We start from the raw sequence: 15,729 nt of genomic DNA on the forward strand, positions 1-15,729 counted from the left end.
CGGCCCTCACAACCGCAGTTCCAGCCCAGGCTCAAATGGCAGCGCCAAACAGCGCTCGGCGATCTGATTGGCTCGCTCCTCTTTTCAAAATCAGGACCCCGGAGGGTGACCAGGAGCCGCCTGTCTTAGGAGGCGCGTGCGACAGGCGACAGCGACGGGTACGACAGACAAACCTAAGAAACACGAAAAGAAAGACGACTTTCACTTGCTCTTTCATTGCCGTATTTTCTGGAGGGAAATGCTTTTTTAAGCGTATTTGAATACGCAACACTTGGCTTGCGCCTCAGACAATCTATTCGGGGAGCTATAATAGACACCTCATTCTCATTTTTTCCGAACTTGGCGGAGGTTGAAGGCCCCCTTACGCAGAAACCCGAGCTCTACGGAACCCGAGCTGAGGCAAGTTAAGTTGGGATTCACAAAAGCTGATTTTAGCAACTCGAACACACAGCCCTCGGTGGGGACTTCGACTTGGGGGAGTTGCTCCAGATTTGGGGACCTGGTGGTGATGCGCAAGTGTTAGTGCAGAGGTAGTTAAGGACGATGAAGAAGACCTGTCATGAGAGGGTAGAGTGTGCGAGGGACGCGCGGTCGACGGGGAGGCGGCAGCTGCAGACGCTTCCTAGGGTGGGCTTTTGGGGTTCGGAGACCCGGAGGGGCCCGGCTGCCTCCCCAGACAGTGCTGAGAACTCGGTTATCTTGTTGAGTGACGCCCAGCTCCGGTCACGAACTGTGTCTCCACTCTCCCACATAAGCGACCCCATCCAGATGCTCTGTTCCCTGAGGTGTAGTCATTTCTTCTGACTCAGTTTAGCGACAACGCAGTACACGTTTACTTCCGCTCTGCCTCACCCCCTTTGGTTACAACCGCTACCGTTCGTTATTGGCCTTGTGCACCGGGCTGCTCCCACTGCCTCACGGTGGCAGGGCGACATGAGAATTTACCCGGTGACTGCGTTGAAGTAGGGAACATTTTTTGGAATCACCGTGCTCTTTTGGAATTCAGGTCCTCAGTGTTCTGCCCTTCAGAAGAAAAGTCTGCATAACGTGATGGGGACAAAAAGGAAATTAAACAGTTTTCTTTATTGGGACAATTGTTTAGTGTTTATTATACAGTACAAGATGATGAGCAGAATCAATTTTAGCTCTCAAGGTAAAGGAAGATACTGGGATTTTTATCAACAGAGAAATGTAGTAAGAAAAGGGATATAATTCCATTGCTGCACACAATAAAATACTTTTTAGGGAGCCAGGGCACAGAGAGAGCCCCAAGGGATTAACGTACCTGAAGAACAGTAGAAAATAACTTGGTGAAAAGTGGAAGTGAGGTGACTGAGTGGAACAAGCATTCAGTCAGGAGGTAAATGCCCATACAACAAGTCATGAATTTTTTACAAGAAACTTGGATCAGAGATGAAACTGAAGCAGTTCTTTATATACTTAGTTCAGACATCATTTTAAAAATTTACTTGTCCTTAGCCTCAACCCTTTTCCCAACTACACATTGTTCTAGATTTTAGATGTCTCAGATTTCCTCTTAAAAACTCACGACAGCCCTTGGATACTGAGTGCCTATTTCTAAGTGTGCTGTTTGATTTTTTGTCCCCTTTCTCTTAAGATGAAAATACTGGTTTTATCTTTATCTATTTTTTGACCAGCAGAGTTAGACAATGAGAGAGAGACAGAGAGAAAGGTCTTCCTTCCATTGGTTCACCCCGCAAACGGCCCCAACGGCCGGTTCTGTGCTGATCCGAAGCCAGGAGCCAGGTGCTTCTTCCTGGTCTCCCATGTGGGTGCAGGGCCCAAGCACTTGGGCCATCCTCCACTGCCCTCCCGGGCCACAGCAGAGAGCTGGACTGGAAGAGGAGCAACCGGGACTAGAACCCGGAGTGCTGGCATCACAGGCGGAGGATTAGCCTAGGGAGCCACCGCACCGGCCTGAAAATACTGGTTTTAATGATAGTAGCATAATTGCTATTTGTTTTATCAATATATAACTACATTTAAAATATTATAACAGAATAAAGAATAACTAAAATGGAATAATATTAATGATATTGTTAACATATGACTGATGAATGATGTTTAAGTTTTTTTGTGCATCTTCTTTTCTTATACCACTAAGGATAGACAGTTAAAATACAGTTTGCTAAACAAACTGGAGACAATTTGTTTTGGTTATATATGGGTTTACCATAGCTTATTCAATGAGGTCTACTAATGAAGGCAGTCTATTTTAAGTCTTCCATTAGGAAAAGGTCCCATGTACATATGTAATATACAAGGGTACTTCAAAAAGTTTGTGGAAAATGGAATTAAAATATAAGCTTATATGATGCAAAAAAAAAAAAAAATTGGCAGGGCTGCGCTGTGGCACAGCAGGTTAAGCCACTGCTCATGATACTGAAATCCCATTCAGAGTGCTGTTTCAAGTCCTGGCTGCTGCTCTTCCAATCCAGCTCTCTGCTAGTGTGCCTGAAAAGCAGCTTCCTGCTAATGTCCCTCGAAAGCAGCAGAAGATGGCCCAAGTACTTGGGCCCCTGCCACCCACATGGGAGACCAGGATGGAATTTCTGGCTCCTGGCTTCCACCTGTACCAGACTCAGCTATTGTGACCATTTGGTGACTGAACCAGAGGATGGAAGATTTGTTTCTCTCTCTCTCTCCATCACTATGCCTTTCAAATAAATAAATAAAGCTTTAAAAAATACATATATGAAAGAAATTTGAATCCATGCTTGCTGTAGGCTCAGTCTTTTCATAATACATATTTTCCATCACCTTTTTTCAGACTTTTTGCCAATGCATCTTTTTTTTTTTTAAAGCTTTATTTATTTATTTGAAAGTCAGAGTTACGCAGAGAGAGAAGAGAGGCAGAGAGAAAGAGGTCTTCCATCTGCTGGTTCACTCCCCAACTGGCCACAAAAACCAGAGCTGTGCCAATCTGAAGCCAGGAGCCAGGAGCTTCTTCTGGGTCTCCCACGCAGGTGCAGGGACCCAAGGACTTGAGCCATCTTCTGCTACTTTCCCAGGCCATAGCAGAGAGCTGGATTGGAAGTGGAACAGCCAGGACTCGAATTGGCGCCCATATGGGATTTTGGCACTGCAGGCAGCGGCTTTACCCACTGAGCCACAGCCTGGCCCCTCATCTTTTGTTCTTAAAGATTTATTTTATTATTTGAAAGGCTGGGGCTCATCCAAGCTGAAGCCAGGAGCCAGGAACTTTATCCAGGGTCTCCCACTTGGGTGCAGGAGTCCAAGCACTTGGGCCATCTTCCATTGTTTTTCCAAGCACATTAGCAGGGAGCTGGATCAGAAGTGTAGCAGCCAGGACTCAAACCTGCACCCATATAGGGTGCTGACATTTCAGGTGGCAGCTTACTGTTAATCAACAATGCTGGGGCTGGCGCTGTGTTGCGGTGGGTTAATGCCCTGGCCTGAAGCACCGGTATCCCATATGGGCGCTGGATCAAGACCCAGTTGCTCCACATCCAGTCCAGCTCTCTCTGTGGCCTGGGAAAGCAGTAGAAGATGGCCCAAGTCCTTGGGCCCCTGCACTCATGTGGGAGACCCGGAAGAACCTCCTGGCTCCTAGCTTGAGACTGGTGCAGCTCCGGCTGTTACGGCCAATTGGGGGGTTAACCATTAGATGGAAGACCTCTCTCTCTCTCTCTCTCTCTCTCTCTTACTCTTCTCACTCTGTGTAAATCTGACTTAAAATAAATAAATAAATCTTTTAAAAAAATCAACAATGCCAGCCCCTTGCCCATGCATCTTTAAGCACAGATATCTACAAATGAAATCGCAAGGTCAAAGGATAAAAGAATGTATGATTTTTGTTTATTACCAAATTTCTTTTCATAGTAGTTGTGAAATTTTGTATTCATATCAACAGCAGAAGAGTTTCTTTTCCGCTACAGCTTCTACAACAGAGTAGATGGTCAAACTCCCAGGTTTTTCCTATTTTATTAGGTGGGAAATGGTATCTCAGTATAGTTTTTCATTTATCTTTTATGAATGAAGAGGGCTATCTTTTTAAACATTGTATGTGTACAATGAAGTATTATGAAATTGTTGAGGATATGAAAGGCACAAGTGAAATGAAGATGAAAAGCACAAAAGAATGTGTTTAGTATGTTACTTTTTGTAAGTGGGGGCTAGGAATACATATACCACTGAATATTTGCTTATATGTTAAAACAATAAAAAGGGACTTGGAAATATAATAAAAATGATAACAAATGGTAAAGAATGAGAGGATGAGGGAGAGGACAGGAATGGAAGCTGGACTCCTTTAAATATATTCCATTTTATAGTTTGATCTTGGAACCTGTACATGTTTAATCTATTTAAAACACAAAGCAAAATTGAAAAGAAAAAAAATTAGAATGGGAAAGTATGCAGAAATAGTCAAGCTTTTCACCTGTTAAAGGGATATTTGCATTTTTTCTGTTTTTTATCAATCAAGATGACCTACTTTCTTAAAAAGTGGAATCTTTTTATAAAGTAGTATTTTGTGATATTAGTTGCACATTTTGGGAGACTTTTTTGCTTTGCCCTTTCTCTGCTTAAATTGGAGTCAATCTCTTTTAATGCTTCTGGATTTTGGTCATATGTAGGAATGTTTTCCCTACTTTCAGTTCACATTAATGAATTCTAGTACTGATTTTTCTAATGCCAGTTTTTTTTTAGAAGTGTTACAGTGTCATACTTCTATATTAGCTCTCTGATCTATTTTGAAGTTATCTAGTGTAAAAAGAATGGATCCAGTTTTATCTTTTTCCAAATGGCTGTCCAATCTTAGATATTTTTATTTTATCTCATTTCATTGAGCACTCACACATATCTCTCAGCAAAGTATTACTGCTGAAACCCCACAAAATTCTTTGTCTAGGAAAAGACAAATCATATTTGTTTAAGGATTAGGCTTTGCTTTTAGTTTGTGCCACTAGATGGCATGCACCATTTTCTTTAAAGTATCTGCTAAACAAAATTCCTGAACCTTTTTCCTGTATCCCTGATTGAAAGAAGATTATTTGTGCTGCATTCAGACTAGTTCAAGAACTTTATAAAGCCGAAACGATTGTCCCTGGAATCGCTACCTTCAGGGCTTGGCACATTCCACAGAAATATGAATCCATTTATTAATAAAATAGAAATGCTGCAATGGCAAGAGGGAGAGGGGATGTCTATCATAACCTGTCCTAAATTTGGACTTGACTAAGACAGCAAATAATGCAATGATTTGTTCAGGCCATCAGGGTCTATAAACAGGCTAAAGGACACTTGTGCTTCATGTAGATTCAAGACTAGAAACTCTTCCAGGACTGAGGTACTCACTCTCCCCAACCCCAAGTGTTGGTGACTGATGGTTCATAGAGAGTTACCCTCTGAGAACTGCTCTACGAAGATGTGTCCCCCAGGGCTGTCTGCCTTCTGGGTCTGAACCCTTACTGCAACTCAAGACAATTGAAGGACCTCAAGTTCCAGAGCTTTCTGTAGACTCAGCTGAGGCTGATTTGATACCCATGTCACAGCCAGTCAGTCTCTCAGTCTACTCAAATTCTGTCTCTCTTCCACCTCTACTTGTGTTCCAAGAGCAAAAAAACTTGTGTCCCTGCAAGCAAATCTATGTCGGTTCTGTTTTTCAGGCAACTGAACTTAAGATACAGGGTTAATGATTTTCCTTAAACAATGCTCTAAAGTAAAGCCTTGTTAATGAAATTTGGTTTATTGACCAACAACATTGACATTATCTGGAAACTATTTAGAAAGAAATCACTCCAGCCTCACCCTAGACCTACTGAAGCAGAATCTTCACTTGTATGATTACCAGGTGATATCTGTACATTAAAATTGGAGAAGCCGTAGTCTAGGTTCAAAAGACAATGGCCTTAGTTCAAGACTATTTCTTACACTGGCTTATTAGGTGGGAAAACCAAATAATGTTTTATTTTGCTCTATGTTATGCAAGTTAATGAAACAAAAAGTGGAGAACAGAAGCGAAAACAGACAATTTTAGGTATTACAGTCTCTTACAACATAGTGTTTTATCTGGTTTTTGCTCCTGAGGTTGCTTAATAGAATGCTCTAATATTCATTGACATGTCTTCAATGACTGACCAAACATGTCAGAGTAATAGCCTTCTGGGAATTGTGGGTAGACACCAATGTATATTCTTCTTCTTCCTCTTCCTCCTCCTCCTCTCATCCTCCTCCTTTTAATTCTAATTCTAATTCTTTCTTTATTTTTTTATTTGACAGAGTTAGACAGTGGGAGAGAGAGACAGAGAGAAAGGTCTTCCTTCTGTCGGTTCAACCCCCAAATCGCTGCTATGGCCGGAGCTACGCTGATCCAAAGCCAGGAGCCAGGTGCTTCCTCCTGGTCTCCCATGCAGGTGCAGGACCCAGGCACTTGAGCCATCCTCCACTGCCTTCCTGGGCCACAGCAGAGAGCTGGACTGGAAGAGGAGCAATCAGGACTACAACCTGGCACTCCATATGGGATGCTGGCATCGCAGGTGGAGGATTAACCAAGTGAGCCATGGTGTTGGCCCTCTAATTTTAATTCTAATTCTAATTCTTCTTCTTCCTCCTCCTTCTCCTCCTCCTCATTCTACTTTTCTTTCTCCTCCTTCTCCTTCTTCTTCTATTTAAGAGTAAGATTTATTAGAGTCAAAGACCTCCAGTCAGAATGGCATGAAGGGGGGTTCCAAATGAGGCAAAACTCAAAGGGGCTGGTGGTAGTGGATTTTTAAGTACAATTTTGGGGAAGAAAAAAACTTGACATTCAGTTACAAGGTGGGGACAAAACCCATCAAAAGACCTAATTTGCAGTTTTGATCCTATGTGGCTTGCTCATGATGAAAATAAGATGCATCAGAAGGATGCTATTGAGTTAAAATTGTGAGCTCAAGAGGATGGAATCTCCACTCTTTCCTATTGTTGCAGTAAAATTGGAAGATTTCAAGGAGTGGGATGGCAGGCACTTTCTTTTTAGAAAGTTTTTATTTAATAAATATAAATTTCATAGGTACAGCTTTTGGAATATAGCAATTCTTCCTGCCATACCTGCCTTCCCACCCCCACTCTCATCCCACCTCTTACTCCCTCTCCCAGCCCATTCTTCATTAAGATTCATTTTTAATTATCTTTATATACAGAAGACAAATTCTATACTGAGTAAAGATTTCAACAGTTTGCACACACAGACACACAATAAAGTACTATTTGAAGACAAATTTTACTGTTAATTCTTATTGTACAACTCATTAAAAACAGAGGTCATACATGTAGAGCAAGTGCACAGTGACTCCTGTTGTTGATTTAACAAATGACAGTGATCATCTGAGGCTCTTGTCATGAGCCTTTTGAGTCCACAAACTCTGTCAATATGTAGACAGAGCCATAATCAAAGTGAAAGTTCTGTCCTCCCTTCAGAGAAAAGAACCTCCTTCTTTGATGGCCCCTTCTTTACACTAAGATCTCACTCACAGAGATCCTTCATGTAGATCATTTTTTGCCACAGTGTCTTGGCTTTCCATGCCTGAAATGGTCTCATGTGCTTTCAGCCAGATCCAAATGCCTTAAGGGCTGGTTCTGAGATCAGAGTGCTATTTAGAGCATTTGTTATTCTATGAGTCTGCTGTGTGGCCTGCTTCCCATGTTGGATCATTCTCTCCTTTATAATTCTATCTATTGTTATTACCAGATACTTGGTCTTATTCATGTGATCCCTTTGAAACTTAATCCTACCTAGATTATTAATTACACACGCTTTAACGTGTAAAATGGCATTAGTACCAACCAACTTAATGGGATTTGGAATCCCATGGCATGTTTTTAGGTTTACCCTTAGGTGGAAGTCCATGGAAACATGTGCTGAACTGTACATCTCCTCTCTCTCTTATTCTCACTCTTATTTTTGACAAGGATCAATTTTCAATTGGATTTAAACACCTAAGAATAATTCTGTGTTAAGTAAAGAGTTCAACCAATGGAATTAAGTAGAAAAAGAAAATACTAAAAAGAATAAAATAGTAAGCTGTCCCTTGACAATCAAGACAAGGACTGATCAATTCATTGCTTCTCATAGTGACAGTTTCACTTCTACATGTTTCCTTTTAGGTGCTCAGTTGTCACAGATCAGGAAGAACATATTATATTTGTCCCTTTGGGACTGGCTTATTTCACTCAGCATGATGTTTTCCAGATTCCTCCATTTTGTTGCAAATTACTGGATTTCATTTTTTTTTTTACCACTGTGTAGGGTTTTATAGAGTACACATCTCATAATTTCTTTATCCAGTCTTCTGTTGATGGGCATTTAGGTTGATTCCGTGTCTTAGCTATTGTGAATTGAGCTGCAATAAACATTGAGGTGCAGATAGCTCTTTTATTTGCTGATTTACTTTTGTGCCGGCCTGGGCACGATGAACTGGGTCTTCCTGAAACAGAGAGTGGGAATGCGGGGACAAGGACGCAAAGAATGGAGCCAAGACAAGTCCTGATCAAGGCTCGTTTATTGAATAAATGCAGTAGTATTTAAACATGACCAGTTGTTTACAAGGAGGAGCACAAAAGATTTACATATCAAAACAGCTCTTAAGGTTACAATAAAAACACTTAGGTGATAAATGAAGGTTACAGGTGTGACTGATTATTTGTATCATCTTTTTTTTTTTTTTTTTTTTTTTTTTTTTTTTTTGACAGGCAGAGTGGACAGTGAGAGAGAGACAGAGAGAAAGGTCTTCCTTTGCCGTTGGTTCACCCTCCAATGGCCGCCGCTGCAGCCGGCGCACCGCGCTGATCCTGGCAGGAGCCAGGAGCCAGGTGCTTTTCCTGGTCTCCCATGGGGTGCAGGGCCCAAGCACCTGGGCCATCCTCCACTGCACTCCCTGGCCATAGCAGAGAGCTGGCCTGGAAGAGGGGCAACCGGGACAGAATCCGGCGCCCCAACCGGGACTAGAACCCGGTGTGCCGGCGCCGCAAGGTGGAGGATTAGCCTATTGAGCCACGGCGCCGGCTCTGTATCATCTCTTGTGAAAGGTTTAGGTTCCTCCTGCCTCTTCCCGGAATCTCCTTAGCCTAATTGTCTGTGCCTGGAAGTCTCCATTCATATGTTTAAGTGTAAACAAAGGGAGTGACTACCTGTGGCTGCCCACATACTTTCTCTTGGGTAAATTCCAAGAGTGGGATGGCTGGGTTGTATGGTAGAGCTATATTCAGATTTCTGAGGTATCTCCAAACTGTCTTCCATAGTGGCTTTACAGTATGCATTCCCACCAACAGTGGATTGGGGTAGCTTTTTCCCCACATCCTCGCCAGCATTTGTTGTTTGTTGATTTCTGTATGAAAGCCATTCTGACTGGGGTGAGGTGAAACCTCATTGTGGTTTTGATTTGCATTTCCCTGATGGCTAGTGATCCTAAACATTTTTTCACATGTCTGTTGGCCATTTGGGTTTCCTCTTTTGAAAAATGTCTGTTTAAGTGCTTGGCCCATCTCTTAAGTGGGTTGTTTGTTTTTCTGTTGTAGTTTCTTGATTTCTTTGAAGATTCTGGTTATTAATCCTTTATCAGTTGCATAGCTTGCAAATAATTTCTCCCATTCTGTCAGTTGCCTCTTCACTTTCCTGTTTCTTTTGCTGTTCATAAACTTCCCAATTTGATGTAATCCCTGTTGTTAATTTTGGCTTTGACTTCCTATGCCTCTGGGATCATTGCCAAGAAGTCTTTGCCTGTGCCAATATCTTCCAGGGTTTCTCCTATGTTCTATAATAAATTTGATGGTGTCGGGTCATATATTTAGATCTTTAATGCATGTTGAGTGGATTTTTCTGTAAGGTGTAAGGTAGGGATCTTGCTTCATGCTTCTGCATGTGGAAATCCAGTTTTCTCAGCACCATTTGTTGAATAGACTGTCCTTGCTCCAGGAATTGGTTTTAGATCCTTGATCAAATACAAGTTGGTTGTAGATGTTTGGATTGATTCCTGGTGTTTCTATTCCATTCCATTAGTCTACCCATCTGTTTTTGTACCAGTACCAGGCTGTTTTGATATAACTGTCCTGTAGTATGTCTTGAAATCTGGTATTGTGATGCCTCTGGCTTTGTTTTTGTTGTATAAGATTGCTTTAGCTATTCAAGATCTCCTATGCCTCCATATGAATTTCAGCATCATTTTTTTCCAGATCTGAGAAGAATGTTTTTGGTATTTTGATTGGTATTGCATTGAATCTATAAACTGCTTTTGTAATAATGGACATTTTGATGATATTAATTCTTGTAATCCATGGACATGGAAGATTTTTCTATTTTTTGGTATGCTGTTCTATTTTTTTCTTTAATGTTTTGTAATTCTCATTGTAGAGATCTTTGATATCTTGGTGAAGTTTATTCCAAGGTATTTGATTATTTTTATATCTATTGTGAATTGGATTGGTCTTAGAAGTTCTTTCTCAGCTGAGGAATTTTCTGTGTATACAAAGGCTTTTGATTTTTGTGTATCAATTTTATATCCTGCTACTTTACCAAACTCTTCTATGAGTTCCAATAGTCTCTTAGTTCTTTGGATCCCCTATATAAAGAATCATGTCGTCTGTAAATAGGGATAGTTGGACTTCTTCCTTCTGAGTTCGTATCCCTTTGATTTCTTTTTCTTGCCTAATGGCTCTGGCTAAAACTTCCAGTACTCTATTGAATAGCAATGATGAGAGTGGACACCGCTGTCTGGTACTGGATCTCAGTGGGAATGCTTCCAACTTTTCCCCATTCAATATGATGCTGGCCATGAGTTTGTCATAAATTGCCTTGATTGTGTTGAGGAATGTTCCTTCTGTACCCAATTCACTTAGAGTTTTCATAATGAAAGGGTGTTGTATTTTATCAAATGCTTTCTCTGCATCTATTGAGATAATCATACGGTTTTTCTCCTGCAGTCTGTTAATGTGGTGTATCACATTGATTCATTTGCAAATGTTGAACCATCCCTGTATACCAGGCATAAATCCCACTTAGTCTGGGTGGATGATCTTTTTGATGTGCTGTTAGAGTCTATTGGCTAGAATTTTGTTGAGGATTTTTGTGTCTATGTTCATCAGGGTAATTGGTCTGTAATTCCCTAACTCTGTTGCATCTTTTTCATGTTTTGGAATTAAGGCGATGCTGGCTACATAAAGTTTGGGAGGATTCACTCTCTTCCAGTTGTTTTGAAGAACTTGGGAAGAATTGGAGTTAGTTCTTCTTTAAATGCCTGATAGAATTTAGCAGTGAATCAATCTGGTCCTAGGCTTTTTTTTGTTGGGAAGGCATTTATTACTGATTGAGTTGTAGTCTTGGTTGTGAGTCTGTTTAGGTTTTCTATGTCTTCCTGGCTCAACTTAGATAGGTTGTATGTGTCCAGGAATCTATCCATTTCTGCTAGGTTTCCCAGTTTATTGGCATACAACTCTTTGTCGTAATTTCTGATGATTCTTTTTATTTCTGTGGTGACTGTTGTTACATTTTCTTTTTCATTTCTAATTTTATTGATTTGGGTTTTCTCTCTCCTTTTTTTGGTTAGTTGGGCCAATAGAGTGTCAATTTTGTTTATTTTTTCAGAAAGCCAGCTCTTTGTTTTGCTGATTTTTTGTAATTTTTTTGGATTAATTTTGTTGATTTCTTCTCTAATTTTTATTATTTCTTTTCTACTACTAGTTTTGGGTTTGGTTTGCTGTAGTTTGTCTAGATCCTTTTTTGTTGTTGTTGTTATATAAATTAACCCATTTATTATAGGCTGCTGATGTCTCATATGGCACCTCTACTGGTCTTTCAATTCTTTCAGTCTTCTGATCACAGACTTCACTGTGACGGCAGAAGTGGTGTTGTATGTCCAGGCACCACCAGCTGCTGTTTTCATGCAGGAGCCACAGTGCCAGATCCCCACGGCTCATCTCTTTATCTTGGTTTTGCCGCAGAAGGAGCAAGTGTACTTGACATGATGGCTGATTTCAATCTTCTTCACCATTTTCTGGAGGGAGGCACCATAGCAGGTCCCATATTTACTCACGATCCTGACCTTCTTGGTGTGTTTTGCCATAGCGCCGCCACCGAGGTCCAAGCCCAGAGAGGTGTCTAGATCCTTGAGATGCATTGATAGCTCATTTATTTTGTGCCTTTTTAATTTCTTGATGTGGGCACCTATTGCTATAAACTTTCTTCTTAACACTGATTTTACTGTATCCCATAAGTTTTGATATGTTATGTTGTCATCTTCATTTGTTTCCAGAAAGTTTTTGATTTCTCCTATGACCCCGTGTTCATTCAGGGGCATATTATTCAGTCTCCATGTGTTTGCATATGCTCTAGAGATTCCTGAGTTGCTGATTTCCAGCTTGATTCCATTGTGATCTAAGAAGATGCATGCTATGATTTTGATTTTTTTGAAATTGTTGAGACTTGCTGTATGGCCTAGTAAGTGGTCAATCCTAGAGAAAGTTCCATGCACTGCTGAGAAGAATATGTATTCTGCAACAGTAGGGTTAAAAGTTCTGTAGATATCTATTAGGTCCATTTGGTCTGTAGTGTCAATTAAATATGTTGTTTCCTTATTGACCTTCTGTCTGGTTGATCTGTTCATTGCTGAAAATGGAGTATTGAAGTCCCTCAATACTCTTGTATTGGAATATAAGTCTCCCTTTAAATCCTTTAGCATTTCTTTGAAATAACCAGGTGCCCTGTCATTAGGTGCATATACCTTTATAATAGCTATATCTTCCTGTGGAATTGATCTATTAATCATTATATAATGCCCTTCTTTGTCTCTTTTAACAGTTTTTGTGTTAAAATCTATTTTGTCTAATATTAACATCGTTACACCAGCTCTTTTTTGGTTTCTGTTGGCATAGAATGTCTTTTTCCATCCTTTTACTTTCAATCTGCATGCATCTTTGTTGGTGAGATGTGTTTCTTATAAACAGCAAATAGATGGATTTTGTTTTTTAATCCATTCAGCCATTCTATGTCTTTTAATTAGGGAGTTGAGGTCATTTACATTTAAGATGACTATTGGTAAGTAATGACTTTGCCCTACCATTTTCCCAAAAATATTCCCAATTTATTCTTTGAACTTCCTTTGATCTTTCACTGAGAGATTTTCTGCCTTTACCTTCTTTTGTAGTGATGATCATGTTTCTGTGTTTCTCTGTGCATCACATCCTTAAGCATCTTTACAGGGCTGGACAGTTGGTGACAAATTCTTTCAATTTCTGTTTGTTATGGAAGGTCTTTATTTCACTTTTATTCCCAGATGAGAGCTTTGCAGGGTATAATATTCTTGGATGACAGTTTTTTTCTCTTAAGACTTGTACTATATCTCTCCATTCTCTCCTAGCCTGTAGGATTTCTGATGGGAAGTCTGCTGTGAGTCTAATTGGAGATTCTCTGAAAGTAATCTGGCATTTCTCTTGTGCATATTTTAGAATCTTCTCTTTATGTTTTACTGTGGTGAGTTTTTACAATGTGTCATGCTGAGAATCTTTTCTGGTCATGTCTATTGGGAGTTCTGTGTGCTTCCTGTACTTGGATGCCCCTTTCTTTCTCCAAACCTGGATGTTTTCTGCTATTATTTCCCTAAAAAGTCCTTCTAATCCTTTCTCTCTCTCTATGCCTTCAGGAACTCCTAGAACCCTTATGTTTGTTTTTTTTTTTTTTTTAATAGTATCCTGTAGATTCCCAACAGTGTTCTTTAGTTTTCTAATTTCCTCTTCTTATCTTTGGTTTGACTGTATGCTTTCCTGTGCTTTGTCTTCTACGTACGATATTCTCTCTTCTGCTTCACTGATTCTGTTTTTAAGGCTTTCCACTACATTTTTTCTTTGTTCTGTTGAATTCTTCATTTCATTTTGATTCCTCTTTAAGATCTCAGTTTCATGGGAGAAATTTTCTTTCGTGTCCTGCATGGATTTCAGTAGTTCATGTGTTTGCTTTTGAATACTTTGATGTAATCTTATGATCAATTTTTTGTATTCCATTTCTTGCATTTCTTGTATCTCCTTGTCTTCACAATCTAGCATTGAATTGTTGCGTTCTTTTTGGGGCAAAAATCATGTTGTCTCCCTTATTCTTGTTTCTTGGATTGGTGTGTTTGTTGTCTGATATTTGTGGAGATAACCGTTGGTTCTCCCCACCCCCATGCTGTGGCAGCTTTTATTGTTGCACTATGACTCTGTAGATAAGTGGAGTGTGCTTTCAGTGAATCTCTAGAGGCTTGTAGTGGGTGTGGCCAGAGAGCTCTGTTCGGTTCTCCAGGGTTAAGGGCATGCCTAAGGTGATATACCCAGGTTCGGCATGGAAAATTCCTCTCTCTCTCTTTCTCTCTCTTTTTAAATTCAGAATGAAGGTATATTCTGCTCAGCTAAACTCTCCTCAATGGAGACCAGTGCCTGAGTGGTAGCCCCAATAGGTATAATATTTGTCCACTCTGTCCCAAGGACCACACAAAGGATCTGTGCAGTCCTCAGTGTAAGTTCAGATTCCCCAGGAATGTCTCTCACCAGGTAACCAGGAACCCATGAGCATGTGGAGTCTCCCACTGAGACTGCTCAAAGTCCCAGCCACACCATGAGTCCTCCCACACACCCTCAGTTTTTTTCACAGTCCCTGTACAGAGGCGTCACACAGTCACAAGCTCCTAGACCTCTGTGTATTCTCCCCACCAGAGTCAGGAGTCTCCACTTGGCTGGTTGCCAAGCTGGCACAGCTGTTACATATGTCCAAAATGGTGCCTGCTCTATTGGCTTGATACAGGACACCATTTCAATGTGATAGGGGAAGAGAGAAACATGCCTGTCTGTCCTTTTTTTTTCCCCCCCTCTAGTTTGGCTGGTACACTTTCCCCCATGGGACTCCAAGCCAGGTTCCCTCTAGGCTCTTCCTGCTGCTTTTTTACCAGTGGCTTGGTCTGCTGCAGTTTGGTGTCACCTCACTTTCCAGTGCTGGTACGTAGGCTCTCAGCTGTTGGAGTCCCAAGCCATGGACACACACGCCCTCCATGTAGTTCCATCATGTGCCTCTAATATTAGTAGAGTTTCTTCTGCCGTCTTTTCCCTAACTCCTCCCTGAGACTAGACTATCTCCACTTTTTTTAAACTATCTTCTCGGCAAGCACTTTTGACCTTGCTAAAAACAACCCTTTGGGGAAAGTAAGCACTCTGCACCCTAGTTTCCACCTGACTCCTCACATTCCCTCCTAACTTCTCTTAGGGGAATTGGGCAATGATCCCTCTGGCTGCTTCATGCTGAAAAGAACTGTTGTTGGGAATGGCAGACAAGACAGGGTTCCAGCAGGAGGTAGCTTCTCAGCAGGAAGTGGCTTCTTGAGAGGAATGGCAGTGCCAACTTGCAGAAACTGCTTCCATCCGAGGTTTCATGTGCATGGCCATCTAGGTTTCACCATTTCAAGTCTAGAGAAAACGATTCTAACAAGCAGTTTAAACTCACAGAGTCTAAAACAAAGGATGGAGTCTTTGGAGGACCTAAGAAGGATGCTGTCTAAACTATGAGCAAGTTTTCCCATTGAGAAGCAAATAGATACAGAAGGGGCTTGATAATCATCATATGAGATTTAAGGTGTATAATCTTTAAAACAGATTTCCGTTCTAGAGCAAGAGATTCAAGCTGCCTTTTTTTGTCAAGTGGGAAAGGTCAGATTTACAGAATAGTATATAACTACAAAATAATAAAATAAAAAT

General features: G+C 40.8%; 1 long non-coding RNA gene and 1 pseudogene across 10 annotated transcripts in view; one reads left to right on the forward strand and one right to left on the reverse strand.

Moving 5' to 3' along the window:
* The first annotated feature begins 112 nt into the window (after positions 1-112).
* LOC103351145 (uncharacterized) overlaps positions 113-15,729 on the forward strand; it is a 163,982-nt gene continuing 148,365 nt past the window's right edge. For 8 of the 10 annotated variants that reach the window (XR_011380838.1, XR_011380836.1, XR_011380839.1 and 5 more), the window contains exon 1: positions 113-399. This is a non-coding gene — a long non-coding RNA (uncharacterized lncRNA). The remainder of the gene's footprint in view (positions 400-15,729) is intronic. The other 2 variants (XR_011380844.1, XR_011380843.1) reach the window with 1 other exon arrangement.
* LOC100341292 (large ribosomal subunit protein eL43-like) lies at positions 11,731-12,077 on the reverse strand (annotated as a pseudogene).

Source organism: Oryctolagus cuniculus, chromosome 12, assembly GCF_964237555.1.
Source record: "Oryctolagus cuniculus chromosome 12, mOryCun1.1, whole genome shotgun sequence".
Lineage (NCBI taxonomy): Eukaryota > Metazoa > Chordata > Mammalia > Lagomorpha > Leporidae > Oryctolagus > Oryctolagus cuniculus.